Consider the following 21,163-nt stretch of genomic DNA (forward strand, 5'->3'; position numbering starts at 1 on the left):
CAGGTCACTCATGCCTGAGTTTTTGCACTTGAGCTCGGTTTTTCACGATGAACTCAAGGCTTTGGGTAAACGCCTGGATACTGCCATTAGCCATATGAATACACGCATCCAGGAGGTCACCAAAAGCCTTGACCAAGTAAAAGCCGACCTCCAGAAGCCAGCACATCATTTTTTTAATCAAATTGAACAGGGCATGTCAGAACACCTTACTCCTGATCTCCAGCTTAGAGTCATGCAGGCCTGCAATGCTGCTTACGTGCAGGCTATGCAGTCGGTATTTTCAGCAGAAAGTGACGGCATATCCACCTGTGCCTACACTGTCACGCTTGACCTCAATGCCGACCTCTGCTGCATACCACTGCACGGCCACCTCCATTCCAAGCACTGCCGGACACCACTACAGCACCACCACCATGCCGAGTGCTGTAGGACAGCCCACCACCAACACGACAACTGCTGCTCCTGCTTGGACCTCCTCTAATGACACCACCATGCAGCAGCAGGACCCTGGCATTCCCTTCGGCTCCGTCACCACGATGCAGCATGACCCTGGCATGGCCTTCTGCTCCGCCACCACGATGCAGCAGGACCCTGGCATGGCCTTCCAAACCCCTACCGCAATCATGCAGCAGCAGGACAAAGACAGTGACAGTTTGGCCACTATGAACAGGCCGCAAGCGCAATCCCAAAAAGGGAAAAAAATGGACTATTTCTATTCCTCCCCCCTCACCTCCCAATGTGTCTGTTATGTCAGGTTTGTCTCACCCTTCCAGTGTGTCTCAGCCCTCTCATGCGTCGAGCCCCATCCCTGATCTGCCAGACCCCAGTACTTTAGTTGCCCCTTCTCCTGCCACCCCTGTGTTGTCCACAGTGAGTCAAGCTTCACAGCTACATACCCCCCGTTTCCAGCACTCTACCCCAAGCAGGTGCAGTTAATTTTTTTTGTTATAAAAATAATGATGTTTTTTGCCCCAAAAAATGTTTGGTTAATTGTGTATTTCGCCGCCGGCAACACACACCGTGCGCCAAACATAAAACTGCGCCACACACTTTATTTTTTGCCCACATTATAGCTCCAGTAGTTAGCAAGTACAACACTGCAGTTTTGTGTGTCTTTAGTATAGAGATGAGGTGGGCAAAAAAATTTATAATTGTATTTTATCCATAATCTCTTCCTTCTGCTTAGTGTTGCAGACTGAAGAGAAAATGGCGGCAATACAATGCAGAACTATACTCAACAGGTCATGTGTCCAAAAACTCATTAGTTAGGACACCTGACCTGGTGAGTAGAGAACTGCCTTGTATAACCTCCATTTTCTCTTATGTGTACGTAATCTATTTCACACAAAGTGAAGGGACGATGGCGGTCATACAAGGCATATCTATGCTCACCTGGACATGTGTCAGAAATAGTGAATTCATAAAGCTGTTATATGTGAATCATGAATTCATAATTTCTGACACCTGACTTGATGAGTATAGATCTGTTTTGCATTAAACAGCCATCGTCTCTTCAGTCTGCGTCCAATCGATACTGCAGAACAGAATCAGGATGCAATGACGTTAACAACCTTACCACTAACAACCTAAGAAGTTTGTAGAGGAAATACATAGGAGACACGGTCAAGATACCAAAGAAATAAAGTTTATTAACAACAAATATTAGTAACATTTAAAACATAACTGGCACAGACCCAAACCCAACAGGACATTTTACACAATATTGTCCTGCCATGCCACACGTCCAATATCAGAATCAAAAAAGGCAGCAAATTGGTCCCACATGTGGCCAACTTCAGCAGTTGACCGCAGCGGGTGATGCTGGTAATCTGGCAATGGGTTTGCAACTGGTTCATCCAGTTCAATGTTGGGTCGCTCCTTAGCCTTTATGTAATTGTGGAGAACCACACATACTTTGACCACCTCATCGACTGTCTCCATTTTTAGATTAATGGCTGTTGCAAGAATGCGCCATTTTGAGACTTAAAGATCCTTTTAGTGTGGTTCAAGTCCCGACTGGAATATGGCTTCAGTAGGTTTTCACACATCTGAAAGGCCTCATCTCCAACCATAACAAATGGCATCGGTGGACCTTGAGTGTTGGGGAGAGGTTGTGGCAGTGGAAAATTAAAATTTTTGCCCTACACACAGCGGCCCATAACCGAGTTTTTGAAAGTCTGGGAATCGTTGCCATGGTCAAAAGCTTCAATATCCACGGCGATAAATCGACAGTCCGCATCTGCTATTGCCATGAGCACAACAGAAAAATATTTTTTATAGTTGAAGTACTCCGATCCTGTTCTGGCTGGTTTGATAATGCAGATGTGCTTTCCATCCACCGCTCCCAAACAGTTGGGGAAATCACACACACTCCAGAATTTTTCAGCAATTTCAATCCACATGTCCGCGGTGGGTAGGGGTATAAACTCATCCCAGAGAACATTCCACAAAGCCCGGCAGGTGTCCGCAACTATTCCGGACAGGGTAGAAATTCCAAGCCGGTATTGGAAGTGGAGGGATGATAAGCTCTCTCCGGTTGCCAGAAATCTGTAATAAAATAAATAAAAAATAATTTACAATCAATTCTATTTATGGTGTTGTTCTGCTAAAGACATAAAGGAAAATACAAAGAATACATGTCAGAACAACCAAAATTCGCGCGGGCATTTGTTTAGAATTGTTACGTACCTTAATGTAACCAGCAGACGTTCCTCTGGTGAAATCGCTCTACGGAGCTGGGTGTCCTGTCTCCACATGGCTCCTTGGACACGACCAAGCAAATCCCGAAAAGAGTCTTGCGACATCCTGGTATATTCCGGGAATTTGTCTGGGTTGGCATTAAGCTTGCCATATAGCATGTGATAGGCTCCATGGCTCTCACGTAGTTCGATAGTGGGGTGTCACCAAAAACACCTATGCCATGTCCTTCTCCATCTTTTGCGATTTCTGTGTTGCTCCCAAGCAAACGCACAGGCAAGAAACAGCTTGATGCTTAAATCCAGGTTGAAATAAAAGCTCTCCATGCGAAGATCCATCATGACACGGGATACAGTAGCACACTGTTGTAGATTTCAGCAGTCCTCGGGTCTATATATAGATATCCCATAATACATGCTCTCTGTAGTCCCGTTGGCGGTGTCTGGTTATCTAGATTTTTCTTCTGTAAAATTTTCCACCATGCGCACAAAAACAGCAAACGCATGACAAAACGCATGGTAAAGCGTGAAAACACAGCGTTTTATTAACTGCATGCGTTCCCGCATGCGTCTAAAAAACGCTGCATTTGTTCGTGTTTCTATGCGTTTTTTCCTGCACTTGCGGATACGGATTAAACACTGCGGATTCGAACGCAAATGTGAAACTAGCCTAACACACAGCTTTAAGATTGAAAATTGAATCCATCTGTTATCACACATTCCTTTAGCTTTACTAAGTAATACAGATCGTTATTATTCTTCAGTTATTGCCTGACAAGATGTAATTTAGATTGTAGTCTACCATTCCAGCAGTCAGCAATCCCCCTTTCACTGCCTGCATCCTCTTTGGAACCTACTGTCACCCCAAAAAGTCACAAAAAAAATCAAAAACAAGTAGACCGATGAAAAAATTCAGAACATCTGTAGCTGAAAGAGTAAGAATTAGAATTAAGTTAAAAATATGTTGGCATCTTTGTGACAGCAGCTCTGGATGGCGTTGAAACACCCTATAGCACCCAGTGACTCGGATAGGAAAGATAGGTGTGTAAGCTCTAGAGACATACATAATTACGGCCCCTGATTTATTTGGGGACTTAATGCTTTTGCAGCTTTCCGAATGATATTACTTCTTTATCGGGAAAACAATAGATTTATCAGGGATATCAGATAAAAATGTTATAGAGAGAGGATTGTGTTTTATGAAAAGAAAAGCACAGCAGAAGGAAATCCTACATGGCAGGGCATTGCCATTAAGTAACATCTTCCCCATGTCCCATATGTGACAGGAGGGAGATGATCCTCGGCTGCTTATGTCCCTTTGTGACCACAGATTCTGAAAGGAATAAATATGCTGTCCTTTTATTAATGTGTCAGTGGCTCATAAAACCGAATCATTTCCAGGATATTTTACTGGCAAAATATATATGAGGAAATGAAAGTGCAATCTATTGTTTTATGATCCTAGGAAGAAAACACATAAGTCAGCCTTCATGCGATCCCAAGGAGCCTCTCAGGAGATGAGCAGCTCACGTTGTGGACATCCAAGGAAATTCTAACCTCATATATATTGTGAACCATCCTCCTCCTGTAATGCCATAGTAATGTCTCATCTATGGCAGGGAATACTAAAAATGATCAACAAAGGATTTTACAGGTATTATTATTTTTACACACTGGGATAGAAAGAAAATGGTGGTGTTTGAAAGTTTGTGAACACTTTAGAATTTTTCCATATTGCTGCATAAATTTGACCTAAAATATTTTGACGGAATATATATATATATATTTCATATATATCTCACTTGCATATATACTCCTATATACTCACAGCTAATATATACACTATAATAAATTGCTTAAAATGGCCGCCACAAACCAGACAGCTCTTTGGGACTTTCCAAGATGAAAAGCGGGACAAGTCCTTCAGATTTTCTCACAAGTTTTAAAAGTAAATAAAAAGAAACAAAATAAATGATTGAAAAATATTAGGCGTTCTCATTTTTTAGATTAAGAAAATATCCAATATCATGTGCCTGTGTGCATCAAAAGTATGTGAACCTTTAGTATCAGCAGATGAAGGTGAAATTATAGTCTTGTGTTTTCAATGGGATGCCAATCAGGTGTTAAGCGTTGACCTATTTTTTTTGGAAAACAGCTATTTGTCTTTGCAACACATTTGTGGAAGTGTACCATGGTGCGCACAAAAAAAAATATTTTTGAAAACATCAAATGACAAATTGTTGAGGCTCATCAGACTGGAAAAGGCTATAAAACCATCGCTAAGGCCACGTGCACGCGTTGCGGAAAGTGGTGCGGATTTTTCCAGACCGATTTTGGTAAATCCGCAGGTAAACCGCACTGCGGATTACCTGCAGAATTACCTTGGATTAACCGCATTTTTTTTGCAGATTTTGTGCAGATTCCACCTGCAGTTTTACACCTGCGGATTCCTATTATGGAGCAGGTGTAAACCGCTGCGGAACTCGCACAAAGAATTGACATGCACTGCGGATTTTGTTTTCCTTAGGTTTACATGGTACTGTAAACTCAGGGAAAACTGCTGCAAATCCGCAACGGCCAATCCGCTACGAATCCACAGCAAAATCCGCAACGTGTGCACATACCCTAAAGAGTTTTGATTTCACTAATCCACATCAGACATTAACCCCTTCAAGACTGATGGCAAATATTTACATCAACACGCTGAGCCCACATCTTTCCCTGCACTTGATGGCTGATTTAACCCCTTAACCCCCAAGTGTTGTTTGCATGTTAATGACCGGGCCAATTTTTCCAATTCTGTCCACTGTCCCTTTATGAGGTAATAACTCTGGAATGCTTCCATAGATCCTGGTGATTCTTGTGACATATTTAACTTCAAGTTACTGGTAAAATTGGGGGTAAACCACTGTTTGGGAGCATGGCAGAGCTCGGAAGGGAAGGTACGCCGTTTGACTTTTCAATGCAGAATTGGCTGGAATAGAGATAGGACGCCATGTCGCATTTGGAGAGCCCCTGATGTGCTTAAACAGTGGATAACCCCCACGAGTTACACCATTTTGGAAGATAGACCCCCTAAGGAACTTATCTAGATGTGTGGTGAGCACTTTTAACCCCCAAGTGCTTCACAGAAGTTTATAATGTAGAGCCGTGAAAAGAAAAAATCATATTTTTTCACAAAAATGATTTTTTTCGCCCACAATATGTTATTTTCCCAATGGTAACAGGAGAAATTAGACCACAAAGTTGTTGAGCAATTTGTCCTGAGTATGCCAATACCCAATATGTGGGGGTAAACCACTGTTTGGGTGCATGGCAGAGCTCGGAAGAGAAGGAGAGTCGTTTGACTTTTCAATGCAAAATTGGCTGGAATTGAGATAGGACGCCATGTCACGCTTGGAGAGCCCCTGATGTGCCTAAACAGTGGAAACCCACCACAAGTGAAACCATTTTGGAAAGTAGACCCCCTAAGGAACCTATCTAGATGTGTGGTAAGTACTTTGATCCCCAATGTGCTTCACAGAAGTTTATAATGTAGAGCCGTAAAAATAAAAGATCATATTTTTTTCACAAAAAATGATAATTTTGCCCCCAATGTTTTATTTTCTCAAGGATAATAGAAGAAATTGGACCCCTAATGTTGTTGTGCAATTTGTCCTGAGTACACTGATACCCCATATGTGGGAGGGAACCACCGTTTGGGTGCATGGCAGAGCTCAGAAGGGAAGGAGCACCGTTTTGGAATACAGTCTTAGATGGAATGGTCTGCGGGCGCCATGTTACGTTTGTAGAGCCACTGATGTGCCTAAACAGTAGAAACCCCCTACAAGTGACCACATTTTGGAAACTAGACCCCATGGAACTTATCTGGATGTGTTGTGAGAACTTTAAGCTCCCAAGTGTTTCACTAAAGTTTGTCCAATTTGTCTTGAGTACGCTAATACTCCATATGTGGGGGTAAACCACTGTTTGGGCGCATGGCAGAGCTCGGAAAGGAAGGAGCACCATTTTACTTTTTCAACACAGAATTGGCTGGAATTGAGATCAGACGCCATGTCACATTTGGAGAGCCCCTGATGTGCCTAAACAGTGGAAACCCCCCAATTCTAACTCCAACCCTAACCCAAACACACCCCTAACCCTAATCCCAACCCTAACCATAACCCTAACCACACCCCTAACCCTAATTCCAACCCTAACCACACCCCTAACTCCAACACACCCCTATCCCTAATCCCAACCGTAACCATAACCCTAACCACACTAATAACCCTGACACACCCCTAACCCCAATCCCAACACTAATCCCAACCATAAATGTAAATCAAACCCTAGCCCCTTCTCTAGGCCCAACCCTAACCCTTACTTTAGCCCCAACCCTATCCCTAACTTTAGCCCAAACCCTAACCCTAACTTTAATGGGAAAATGGAAATAAATACATTTTTTTTATTGTATTACTTTTCCCTAACTAAAGAAGTGATAAAGGTGGATTTTGATTTACTATTTATAGCGGGTTTTTATGGTGGCTTTTTATGTTTGGCAGCTGTCACAAACTAAAAGACGCTTTTTATTGCAAAAAATAGTTTTTGCATCACCAAATTTTGAGAGCTATAATTTTTCCATATTTTGGCCCACGGAGTCATGTGAGGTCTTGTTTTTTGTGGACAAATTGACGTTTTTATTGGTATGATATTTGGGCACATGACATTTTTTGATCGCATTTTATTGCGATTTTTGGGAGGCAGAAGGAACCACAACCGGCAATTCCTGAATTTCTTTTGGGTGGGATGTTTATACCATTCTGCATGTGGTAAAATTGATAAAGCAGTTTTATTCTTTGGGTTAGTACAATTACAGCGATACCTCACTTTTATCATTTTTTTATGTTTTGGCGCTTTTATACAATAAAAACTATTCTATATAAAAAATAATTATTTTTGCATTTGTTTTATTTTGAGTGCTATAACTTTTTTATTTTTTTGCTGATAATGCTGTTTGGTGGCTGTTTTTTTGCTGAACAAGATGACGTTTTCAGTGGTACCATGTTTATTTATATCCGTCTTTTTGATCATGTGTTATTCCATTTTTTGCTCAGCAGTACAATGAACAATCTATCGCATCATCAAGAACTTCAAGGAGAGAGCTTCCATTGTTGTCAAAAAGGCTCCAGGGCGCCCAAGAAAGACCAGCAAACGCCAGGACCGTATCTTAAAACTGTTTCAGCTGCGGGATCGGACTACCAGCAGTGCCGAGCTTGCTCAGGAATCGCAGCAGGCTGGTGTGAGTGCTTCTGCATGCACTGTGAGGCGGAGACACTTTGAGCAAGGCCTGGTTTCAAGGAGGGCAGCAAAGAAGCCACTTCTCTCCAGAAAAAACATCAGGGACCGACTGATATTCTGCAAAATGTAAAGGGAGTGGACTGCTGAGGACTGGGGCAAAGTCATTTTCTCTGATGAATCCCCTTTTCGATTGTTTGGGACATCTGGAAAACAGCTTATTCGGAGAAGAAGAGGTGAGCGCTACCACCAGTCTTGTCTCATGCCAACTGTAAAGCATCCTGAAACCATTCATGTGTGGGTTTGCTTCTCAGCCAAGGGAATCGGCTCACTCACAGTCTTGCCTAAAAACACAGCCATGAATAAAGAATGGTACCAGAATGTCCTCCAAGAGCAACTTCTCCCAACCGTCCAAGAGCAGTTTGGCGCCCAACAATGCCTTTTCCAGCATGATGGAGCACCTTGCCATAAAGCAGAGGTGATAACTAAATGGCTCATGGAATAAAACATAGAGATTTTGGGTCCATGGCCTGGAAACTCCCCAGATCTTAATCCCATTGAGAACTTGTGGTCAATCATCAAGAGACGGGTGGACAAACAAAAACCAACAAATTCTGGCAAAATGCAAGCATTGATTATGCAAGAATGGACTGCTATCAGTCAGGATTTGGTCCAGAAGTTGATTGAGAGCATGCCAGGGAGAATTGCAGAGGTCTTGAAGAAGAAGGGTCAACACTGCAAATATTGACTAGCTGCATTAACTCATTCTAACTGTCAATATAACCTATTGGTACTCATAATATGATTGCAATTATATTTCTGTATGTGATATAAACATCAGACAAACACTAATAAAAACCAGAGGGCAGCAGATCATGTGAAAATATAATTTTGGTGTCATTCTCAAAACTTCTGGCCATGACTGTACAGACACAGAGGGCTATTAACTGCATGACGTGTAAGAGAACATGATGTGAGGAACCTGATTATGTTGTTTTTTTTTGTTTTGTTTTTTGAATGGGCCACAAAGGGATAGTTAGGTTAATGCATTGAGGCGGTAGGCCAGTCTGAACAAATGCGTTTTTAGGGCATGCTTAAAACTGTCCGGATTGGGGATAAATCATATTAACCTCTGGTAGTGCATTCCAAAGAATTGACGAAGCACGTAAAAAGTCTTGGAGATGGGAGTGGGAGGTTCTGATTATTGACGATGCTAAACTCAGGTCATTAGCAGAACGGAGAGAACGGGTAGGGTGGTAGACTGAGACCAGGGAGGAGATGTAGGGTGGTGCTGAGCCATGGAGTGCTTTGTGGATGAGGGTAATAGTTTTGTACTGGATTCTGGTGTGGATGGGTAACCAGTGTAATGACTGGCACAAGGTAGAGGCATCGGTGTAACGGTTGGTGAGGAATATAATCCTGGCTGCAACATTCAGGACAGATTGGAGCGGGGAGAGTTTGGTAAGAGGGAGGCCGATTAAGAGAAAGTTACAATAGTCAAGACGAGAATGAATGAGTGAAACAGTAAGAGTTTTTGCAGTGTCGAAAGTAAGAAAAGGACGAATTCTAGAAATGTTTTTGAGATGCAGATAAGAAGAACGAACCAATGATCGGATGTGGGGGGTGAAGGAAAGCTCGGAATCAAGGATGACCCCAAGGCAGCAGGCATGTTGCTTGGGAGTAATGGTGGAACCACACACGGACATGGCAATGTCAGGCAAAGGTAGGTTAGTAGAGGGAGAGAGCAAGAGGAGTTCAGTTTTAGACAGGTTCAGTTTAAGATAGAGGGAGGACATGATGTTAGAGACAGCGGTAAGACAATCACTGGTGTTTTCTAAAAAGGCAGGCGTGATATCGGGAGAAGAAGTGTATAATTGGGTGTCATCAGCATAGAGATGGTACTGGAACCCAAATCTACTGATTGTTTGACCAATAGGGGCAGAATACAAAGAGAAGAGGAGGGGGCCTAGGACTGATCCTCGAGGAACCCCAACAGTAAGGGGAAGGTGAGAGGAGGAGGATCCAGCAAAAGATACAGTGAAAGAGCAATCAGAGAGATTGGAGGAGAACCAGGATAGAACGGTGCCCATGAGGCCGATGGAGCAGAGCATAGTGCGGAGGAGCTGATGATCCACAGTATCGAATGCTGCGGAGAGATCCAAGAGAATTAGCATGGAGTAGTGACCATTAGATATAGCTGTTAGTAGGTCACTAGAGACTTTAGTGAGGGCAGTTTCAGTAGAGTGTAAAGAGCGGAAACCAGATTGAAGAGGGTCTAGAAGAGAGTTATCTGAGAGATAGCGGGTAAGACGGGAGTGGACCAGGCGCTCGAGGAGTTTATAGATAAAGGGAAGATTAGAGACAGGTCTATAATTAGCGGCACAGTTTTGATCGAGGGATGCTTTTTTTTAAGTAATGGATGTATGATGGCATGCTTAAATGAGGAGGGAAAAATACCGGAAGAGAGAGAAAGGTTGAATATTTTTGTTAGGTGAGAGGTGACAGCCGGGGAAAGGGACTGGAGGAGATGTTACGGAATGGGGTCACTGGCGCAAGTGGTCGGGCGAGAAGATGCAAGGAGCCTGATTACTTCTTCTTCTGTGATTGGATCAAAGTGAGAGAGTGAACTAGATGCAGTGGGGGAGGGAGAACAGTGCATGGTATGAAGGGATTGGGAGATAATTTCCTGTCTAATGTGGTCAATTTTTTCTTTGAAGTAATTGGCCAGATCGTCAGCGCGGAGATCTATGGTTGAGGCCTGCACTCTTGGGTTGAATCGGGAATGGAAAGTGTCAAAGAGACGTTTAGGGTTATTGGACAGTGAGGTGATGAGGGTGTTAAAATAGGTTTGTTTGGAGAGGTGAAGGGCAGAGTTGTATGTTTTAAGCATGAACTTATAATGGATGAAATCTTCAGGTAGATTAGATTTTCTCCACAGACATTCGGCACTCCTCGAGCACCGCTGCAGTAAACGTGTTTGCAGCGTGTGCCACGGTTGTCGCCGTCTGTGCCGAGTTGTCCTATGTATAGGAGGTGCAATTTCATCCAGGGCACTTTGCAGGGTTTCATTGTAATGCTTCAGTGCAGAATCAGGACATGAGATGGAAGAGATAGGAGCCAATGATGACTGCAAGTTCTTCATAAGTTTCTGGGTCTTAATGGCCTGTATGTTTTGATAATTGTGGATACGTAAGTAAAAAGTATGCGGCAGCACTCCCCGATCTTCAAAACAGGTTCCTTTATTCAAACAATATCTTCACGGCATGGGGGTGTACAAACAAGGAAATGTGGCAGCGCCCACCTGGCGCTTCAACGGGTTCCAGACCCGGAACTGAACCGGTACTGAGCCAGAATCTGACCCTGATGAGACTATGGTGCCCCATCCCGAACGCTATAGCACCTTACATGGTGACACAGAGGAAGGTGCACATGACATTGAAGAGGAGGTGATAGATGACCCAGTTGTTGACCCAGATTGGCAGCCATTGGGGGAAGAGGGTGCCGCTGCCAGTAGCTCAGAAGCGGAGGAGGATCATCCGCAGCAGCCATCTACATTGCAACAGCTTTCATCTGGCAGGCCCGTATCTGGCCAAAAATGTTTGTCAAAACCAAAAACAGTTTTAGGACAGCGTGGCCGTCCGGTGAAAGTAGCACAGCGTGCAATGCCTGAAAGAGTAATCCATAGTAGAAAGAGTGCAGTGTGGCAATTTTTTAACCAAGATCCGAATGATCAGTGCAAAGTTAACTGTAAGAAGGGCTCAAAGACCTTTAGCAGAGGGAAGAATCTCCTAAATTTAAATACAACGTGCATGTGTAGACATTTAACCAGCATGCACTTGCAAGCCTGGACTAACTACCAAATGTCCAGTACCGTTGGAGCACCTGCTCAGAATGAAGGTAGTCAGCAACGCTACATTGCTTCCCTCACAGTAAGCCCACTGGTTAGGACACCACCAGTAGCAAATGTGAAGGTATCGTCGTAAGGCCAAAGCAGTCAGGGAATCACAAGGTTCTTGGTAGTAAACACTGTAGGTAGGCCAACATCAAGAATACCATCACCAACCCTCTCTGCCATGTCCACCACCACCCCCTCTAGTTCCACCATATGCAGCTCTCCAGTCCAGCTCACCCTACAAGAGACTCTCATTAGGAAAAGAAAGTACTCATCCTGTCATCCGCATACACAGAGTTTGAACGCCCACATTGCTAGACTAATCTCGTTAAAGCTGATGCCCTACCGGTTGGTTGAAAGCAAAGCTTACGCAGTACCACATTATGACCTACCCAGTCGACACTTCTTTGCGAAAAAAGCCATCCCAGTCCCAGTAGGCATGGCCAGGGACGTTACGTGTTCATCACGGCGCACTGGGTTAATGTAATGGATGCAGGGTCCACAGGGGACAGCCATAGTGGGACAGTTCTGCCTAGCCCACGGTCTAGGAAACAGTTTTCTGTAGGCGTTCACCACCCCTCCTCCTCCTCCTCCAGAAGTGAAAGCTCATCCACAGAGCGCAGTCTTGCGACCACTCCATCCGCAGCTGCCAGTGTTGCACACAGGCTGTGCTACAAATGAAGTGTTTGGGCAACAACAGACACAACGCAAAAGTACTGGCCGAGTCATGGCTGGGCAGTGTACATCTTGAGGCAGGCATGGTAGTCAGTGATAACGGAAGGAATTTTATGGCTGCCATAGCCCTTTTAGAACTGAAACACATTCCTTGCCTGGCTCAAACCTTGAACCTGGTGGTGCAGTGCTTCCTGAAAAATTATCCGGAGTTACCAGCCCTGCTCCTGAAGGTGCGAAAACTTTGCTGGCACATCCGCCGGTCGCCCGTACACTCCAGCCGTATGCAGAACCATCAGCGATCGCTGAATCTTCCCCAGCACCACCTAATAATCGACGTTGCAACAAGGTGGAACTCCACACTGCACATGCTTCAGAGGCTGTGTGAACAGAGGCATGCTGTCATTTAGTTGTGGGAGGATACACATACACGGGCAGGCAGTTGGATGTCAGACATGGAGTTGTCTGGTGTGCAGTGGTCGAAGCTCCAAGACCTCTGTCAAGTCCTTCAGTGTTTTGAGGAATGCACATGGCTGGTAAGTGCAGACGATGCCATCATAAGCTTGAGCATCCCACTAATGCGTCTGCTGATGCAAAGTTTGACGCAGGCGTCTGCACCCGAGGAGGAGGGAAGCCTTGATGACAGTCAGCCATTGTCTGGTTAGGGAACTCTCCTGGACGAGGTGGCGGACGAAGAGGAGGAGGAGGAGGTTGATGGGGATGAATATTTATGGGAGGAGGATGCTTCTCAGGGGGCAATAGAAACTGGTGGCGTTGCAAGGTCAGTTACAGGGTTTTTGCGGGCCATAAGTGATGTTGATTTGCAAGAAAGTGCTCCTCAACCCAGCACAAGCAGTGAATTGACACCTGGAAAATTGGCCCACATGGCAGAGTATGCCTTGCGTATCCTAAAAAGGGACCCCCGCATTATCAAAATGATGACCGATGACAATTACTGGTTGGCCTGCCTCCTGGATCCACAATACAAAGGAAAATTACAAAATATCATGCCACATGAGAACCTTGAGCAAGTATTGGCTACCAAACAAGCAACTCTTGTAGACCGTTTGGTTCAGGCATTCCCAGCACACAGAGGCGGTGATGGTTCTCACATGAGCTGTAGGGGGCAACATGGCAGAGGTGTTAGAGGTGCACAAATCCAAAGTGGCGTTGGACAGAGGGGTTTTATGACCAGGTTGTGGAGTGATTTCGCAATGACCACAGACACGACAGGTACTGCTGCATCAATTCAAAGTGACAGGAGACAGCATTTGTCCAGTATGTGTACCAACTATTTTTCCTCACTTATCGATGTTTTCCCTCACAGGTCATTCCCTTTTGATTACTGGGCATCTAAAATAGACACCTGGCCTGAATTGGCAGAATATGCATTACAGGAGCTCACTTGCCCAGCTGCTAGTGTGCTATCAGAAAGAGTCTTCAGTGCTGCTGGTTCAATACTGTCCGAAAAAAAGACACGCCTGGCTACGCGAAATGTTGATGATCTAACCTTCATTAAAATGAACCAATCATGGATTTCAAATTATTTTGCCCCACCTTCCCCTACTGACACGTAACTTGCCTTAAAGATGTCTTGCTTTTGGCCTCATCTTACTGACTGTTCCAATTCCTCCATTTGCAGCTGCTGAATGTCCACCATAGGCCATTTTTATACCTCCCTAAATGGGCTGACTCCCCCCACAGGGCCGTGGTCACCACTTGGCACAAGCACCCGTGCGAGTGCCGTATGCCTGGACAGGTGGGTGTGCCCACTCTTGGGCGACGGCACTGGCACAGGGTCCCTCATAGTACAATGAAGTGTCTCTGATGGTGGTGGTGCACAACCGTCAGACACACCGTCGTAATATGAGGGGCCCTGTGCCAGTACCTCCGCCCACGAGAGAGTGTTCCCCCCCAGCTCGAAGAATGCTCTACCACTTGCAAAACGTACCTCTCCCTGCTCCACCACTGTGCAGTCTGTGCTGTTAAATCCTTCAATGGCATTGCCAATACAAATTTGTTGAAATGATGGATGATAGTAAAAATATACAGGTGCCCTGGCCTCCATTTAGACGAGTTAATACTTTGCGCCAACTACCACTGTTTACTGCTCAGCAGAGGAGCCCACCCCTGTACCTAGCTATGCCACCAGTTTATTTATGAACATTTTTTGGGCTGACATTTAGCCCACTTTATTATTTTGGACTACTAACTGTGTCAGCCACTTATTACAGTTGTCCTCCATTGAAAAAAGCAATGCCGCTTGTGTACTCCTCTTACCTATTTTGAACTGCATTTAGCCTACTTTTTTATTTTAGGCCTACTAAGTCTGTCTGAGCCTCTCATAACAGTTGTCCTCCTCTGCTGAACAAAGCTATGCCACCTGTGTACTCCTCTTACCAATTTTGAACTGCATTTAGCCTACTTACTTACTTGGGCCTAGAAACTGTGTGAGCCTTTCATAACACTTGTCCTCCTCCGCTGAACAAAGCTATGCCGCCTGTGTACTCCTGTTACCAATTTTGAACTGCATTTAGCCTACTTTTTTATTTTAGGCCTAGTAACTGTGTCAGCCACTCCTTACAGTTGTCCTCCGTTGAACAAAGCAATGCCGCCAGTTTAGTCCTGTTAGCAATTTTGAACTGCATTTACCTACTTACTTATTTGGACCTAGTAACTGTGTCAGCCACTCCTTACAGTTGTCCTCCGTTGAACAAAGCAATGCCGCCAGTTTAGTCCTGTTACCAATTTTGAACTGCATTTAGCCTACTTTCTTATTTGGGCCTACTAACTGTGTCTGCCCCTCATTACAGTTGTCCTCCGCTGAACAAAGCAATGCCGCCAGTTTAGTCCTGTTTCCAATTTTGAACTGGATTTAGCCTATTTTCTTTTTTGGGCCTTTATCTGTGTTTCCTCCTCATCCTGCCCATTGGCCAGCCACTGCTAGATGAGTCTGCTGGTACATTGACCCAGACCACTACATTCCCCTTGCACTCTACACAGCCAGAGTCTGACCCTGCTGAAAGTCAGGTTCCCCTTCCCGCATACTATACCACCTTACACGGGGACAAAGAGGAAGGTGCAGATGAAAGTGCAGGTTCCTTCATCAGGTGGGGGGCATACTCGTTGGCACTGGCACAGGGCCCCTCTTAGTACACAAAAGTGTCTCTGGCAGTGGGAGGTGCCGCCCGCCGTCAAACACACCGCCGTACTATGAGGGGCCCTGTGCCAGTGCAACTAGTGGGCCCCCCTTGCTCGCTCAGGATCACAGCACTTGCAAAGTTGAAATACTTACCTCTCCCTGCTCCACCGCCATGATGTATTCCGCGTTTCCTGGGCCCACGAAAATCTTGAGCCAGACCTACCCCCCCACACAACTTTAGCCAAATGACCTCTGTTTTTAATGCCTAACTATCATTATAAATTAAATTATGATTGACAAGCTTCAGTAATACGAATTGATGTTTTTTGGCATTAAAATGGGCACTGTAGGTGTTTTCCTGTCCTCCACTCGCTGCCGACTTTGATTCCCCATTGACTTGTATTGGGTTTCGTGTTTCGGTCGGCCCCCGACTTTTCGACATAATCGGCCGATTTCACCCGACCCGATGTCGCTCAACTTTAGTGACAGTGGCTATGTTTACTACCTTGTTGCAGTCAGTGGTAGGCAAGGTGAACAATTTCACCAAGATTTGAAAGCCTTGGAGGAATGGTATCAAGTTAGATGGGATGTACATATGATGGCTGACTATTGTTGGTGCATCAGGCGAGATTGTCCACAAATTGAATACTCCAGGAAAAGCTATCAGTGTAAATTTTAACCTTAAGGCTATGTGCACACGTTCAGGAAAGTGTGCAGAATTTTCCTGAACAAAACCGGACTTTTTCTGGAGGAAAACTTTCTGCTACCTAACTTTACCACTGGCACACAATTTAACTTAGGCTGGGGTCACACTTGAGAGTGCAATGCGAGAAATTTGCATGAGTATCTCACATCAATACCTGACACAGCCACCGGCACTCGGGACCAGAGTGTGCGGCTGCATGTATTTCTATGCAGCTGAACGCTCAACTCCCAAGTGTCAGCAGCATTGCTGGGTATTGATGCGAGAGAATCATGCGAGTTTCTCGCATTGCACTCACCTAATAGTAACAATACATCCTTTGCATGCACAAAATAGCATTAAATAAACATTGCATTTGGGTTATTTTTTGCATTATTTTTCATTGATTATACATTTGTATGGTTTTGGAGACAAAGAGAGACTATTCTGTAGCTTAGAAAGTTGTTATAAAAAAAGATTATCAAATCTAGCTCAACAAAAATGATGGTCCCCAGTGGAATGCTTTGAATATTGTTATGAGTAAAGTGTCTCATCTGTACAGTAAGGCTATGTGCACACGTCCGGATTTTTTGCGTTTTTTTTTGCGGATTTTCCCGATAAAAACGCTATAAAATCACTTAAAAAATGCAAACATTATGCATCCTATCATTTAGAATGCATTCCGCATATTTTGTGCATATGTTTGCGTTTTTTTCCGCAAAAAAAACGCATTCAGCAAAAAAAAGAGCATGTTCATTATTTTTGCGGATTTCTGATTAAATTGGAGTGTCCGGAAAAAAACGCAAAAAATCCGCAAAAAAACGCATCAAAAATGCGCAAAATACACGCAAAATACGCGCAAACGCATTCCGCAAAAAAAACAAGCATGTTCATTATTTTTGCGGATTTCCGATTAAATTGGAGTGTTCGGAAAAAGCGCAAAAAATCTGCAAAAAATCCCCACAAAAAACGCGTCAAAAAAGCGCAAAATATGCACAAAATCCGCATGCGTATTTCTGGCAGAAATGTCCGGTTTTTGTCAGGAAAAATCCGGACATGTGCACATAGCCTAAGAGGTAATCTGTCACCCCAATTTTCACCTATAAGATAAGGCCAACGCCATCAGGGGCTTATCTACAGCATTGTGTAATGCTGTAGATAAGCCCCGATGTAACCTGAAAGATAAGAAAAACAAGTTGGATTATACTCACCTGGGGGCGGTCCGATGCGGTCCGGTCCGATGGATGTCGCGGTCCTGGTCCGGCGCCTCCCATCTTCATACGATGGCGTCCTTCTTTGCTTCCTGCCGTGGCTCCTGCACAGGCGTACTTTATCTGCCCTGTTGAGGGCAGCGTAAAGTACTGCAGTGCGCAGGCATCGGGCCTCTCTGACCTTTCCTGGGGCCTGCTCACTGCAGTACTTTACGCTGCCAACAACAGGGCAGAGAATTACGCCTATGCAGGAGCCGCGGCAGGAAGCAAAGAAGGACGTCATCGTATGAAGATGGGAGGCGCCGGACCCGGACCGCGACGCCCATCGGACCTGCACTGCACCAGGTCTACCCCTGGGTGAGTATAATTTAACTTGTTTTTCTTATCTTTCAGTTACATCGAGGGCTTATCTACAGCATTACAGAATGCTGTAGATAAGTCCCTGATGGTGGTGGCCTTAGCTTATTGGTGAAAATTGGGGTGACAGATTCCCTTGAGGCCGGTTTCACACGTCAGTGGCTCCGGTACGTGAGGTGACAGTTTCCTCACGTACCGGAGACACTGACACACGTAAAATCAATGTGTCTCTGCACATGTCAGCGTGTTTTCACGGACCGTGTGTCCGTTTGAAAAACACGGAGACATGTCAGTGTTCGTGGGAGCGCACGGATCCATTAAAGTCAATGGGTCCGTGTAAAACACGTACCGCACATGGATTCTGTCCGTGTGCAGTCCGTGTGCCGTGCAGGAGACAGCGCTATAGTAAGCGCTGTCCCCCCAGCTTGTGGGGCTGAAGCCCCATTCATTTCTTCTCTCCAGCAGCGTTTGACCCATAGGGGTGGAGCCGCATATTTATCACTGTTATAAACAGGAGGACAGTGAGTCAAAGAAATATGCCAATAGTAACAAATGTGAAAAAGCTTTATTAATAGTGAGATAAACAAAAAAAAAAAAACAGAACTGTTTAAAAAGTATCTATAGTTCAAATGAGCAATCAACACAGAATATGGCAATATTAACAACAGGTGTCAAGCGAGATTCCAATTAAAATAATGGACGGTACACCAAACCTAGATAACTGCATAGGATGTAACATGCTCTGTCAAAAAATGTCCATGACTACGGTACTGAAGGTTATATGCACAAGGAATATATCAAAGTGCATCCATAGACCAGATAGAAACGTATGTCCATGAATATGGGCAAAGAGTAAAGCAGTGAAGCAGGGGTGTATATGTGGAAGGAGTTAAACTAGTCCTTAAGGCAGCATAAATAATGTGTCCTCCATTAGTCCATATCTTATCCACCCACAAACAACTCCCAGAGCATAAAGAGTCGGTCTAGACCAACAGTGTATGTCCTCCAGCTAAACCGCAGAGACAAAGAAGTAAAAAATAGCAGCTAGTAGTTACCCATGTGTTAGAAGGCAGGTGAAACCGATCCTATGTCCCCAACGCACGTTTCGGTGCGGGTACACCTTCCTCAGGGGGCGTGGTTTTGAAGGTAACACAAGACCCTCCCTATATATCCGGCCCTAGGTGTCACATGGTGCGGTTTCCACCAATCACAGTGAGATACCAACACTATTACACAGAAATGCACAGCCGCTCATATTAACCCCATATTACCCTGGCTAAATCACATAAAGCAGCGAGTGATGACATCCAGTCCATGCCATCACTGACAAAAGGGAAACCGCCCAGCTTAGAGCAACTGAGCGGCACATGTGGTGTCACACTATAGCGGCTCACATACACCGCCATCACAATCCCGCAATCTAGATAAAAAGTTCACAAACCGATGATGGTGCACAGACACTCCCCCCTGACAGACGCATCACCGCACGGACCCATAGGACGGACGGCGCCAAGAACCGCCCATAGACCTAGCAGGTGGGGCGGCCGTACTAGGGGAATAGTCGCACACTGGCATACAAAGTGAAATGCAGGGTAATATACAGACAACAGCACATAAAAAAAAAAAAAAAAAAATGATGAAATATTTATGTATATGCACATGAACACAAATCACCATAACTACAAAGTATATCAATATAACAGATATATGTACACATGCATATACATATAAATACTACAATATGAAGGGCTCAGCCCAAACTAGGGCAATTATCCATAAGCCACCCTAGAGACGGCCAGTTACAACAGGGAGGCCGGCGCCAGACCTCACCCGTGCAACAAGCCAAAACAGGGGGCTTAAAGGAATCTAAATAGAGCCAAAAGTATAACCATATGTCAACAGAATAATATGTGCCCATGAGTGTTACAATTGTCCGCATAGTATTAAATAAAACAACATAAAAATTATAACAACATAAACAATAACTAATTAATCACATAGCGCATAGTACAAAAATGTGTATGGATAGCTGTGAGGTACTCAGTCCATGCCGGAATTCCACATTCCTCAGTGCAATAGTAGTTAGAGTATTCTTCAGGAACTCCGCTCCCTCAGATGTAAAAAACGTGACATCAACAGGCCGGATAAGGGGATACATCTTCAACGCATCGATCATAGATATTGAAATCAACATGTTGCAATATAGCAACTGGCTAAAGAGATAATGATAAAAGAATATCCATTAAAATCAATAAAAAACAAAACCAAAAAAGTAAAAAAGCAAAACAACGACGGACAGGACAATAGAGACACATGAGGCAACCGAAGATACATAATACGCTGTACAGTATCACTATACCACAAAAGGTCAGAGGAACGAAGCAAATCCATGTGACTCATTTAGACCGTGGGGGGACATTGTACCCAGGACGGTAATCCACCGACATTCCTTCTGGGCAAGTATCCGTTTAATGTCCCCACCACGAATCCCAAGTTGAATGTGCTGAATGCCTCTGACCATGAAGGATTTGGGATCACTCTGATGGAATATGCGAAAATGCTTGGGTATAGTTTTAAGCTGGGTCACATCTATAGCTGAAGCAGATGCTACTATATCACGCACATGCTCACGTGTGCGTATTCTCAATTGTCGAGATGTCAAACCTATATATATTTTTTGACATCCACACGTGGCATAGTATATCACCTGTGTTGTCGCACAGGTGATATGATGTCTGATGTCAAATTTCTGTTTCCCATCGGATGAGGTGAAGGTGGCAGTTCTCAACGTGTTTTTACATGCCATACATTTCCCGCAAGGGAAACAACCCAATGGTGGCCCACGTGAGTTAAAGGGATTTTTGGCTTCCGGGACATAATGACTACTAACCAGCATGTCTCCCAGATTCTGACTTCGTCTGGCTGTCATTAGAGGAACCACAGGTAAGTATCTAGACAAAACGGGATCTGTCTGAAGTACATTCCAGTGGCGTTTGAAACTTTCCCTCATCTGCATCCACTGGCCATTATATGTAGAAATAAATCTGATATGGTTTTCATCTTTCTTATTGGTTTTAAACTGGCCGTGTAATAGAGTAGAGCGGTTACTATGTTTTGCCCTAAGATAACCTCACTTTATGCAACGTTCACTGTACCCGCGCATCCGAAATCTATCACGAAGGTCAGCCGACTGGGCCTCAAATTTCTCCTCTGATGAGCACACTCGTCTCATCC

The sequence above is a fragment of the Ranitomeya imitator genome, chromosome 3 (genome assembly GCF_032444005.1).
Source record: "Ranitomeya imitator isolate aRanImi1 chromosome 3, aRanImi1.pri, whole genome shotgun sequence".
Classification (NCBI taxonomy): domain Eukaryota; kingdom Metazoa; phylum Chordata; class Amphibia; order Anura; family Dendrobatidae; genus Ranitomeya; species Ranitomeya imitator.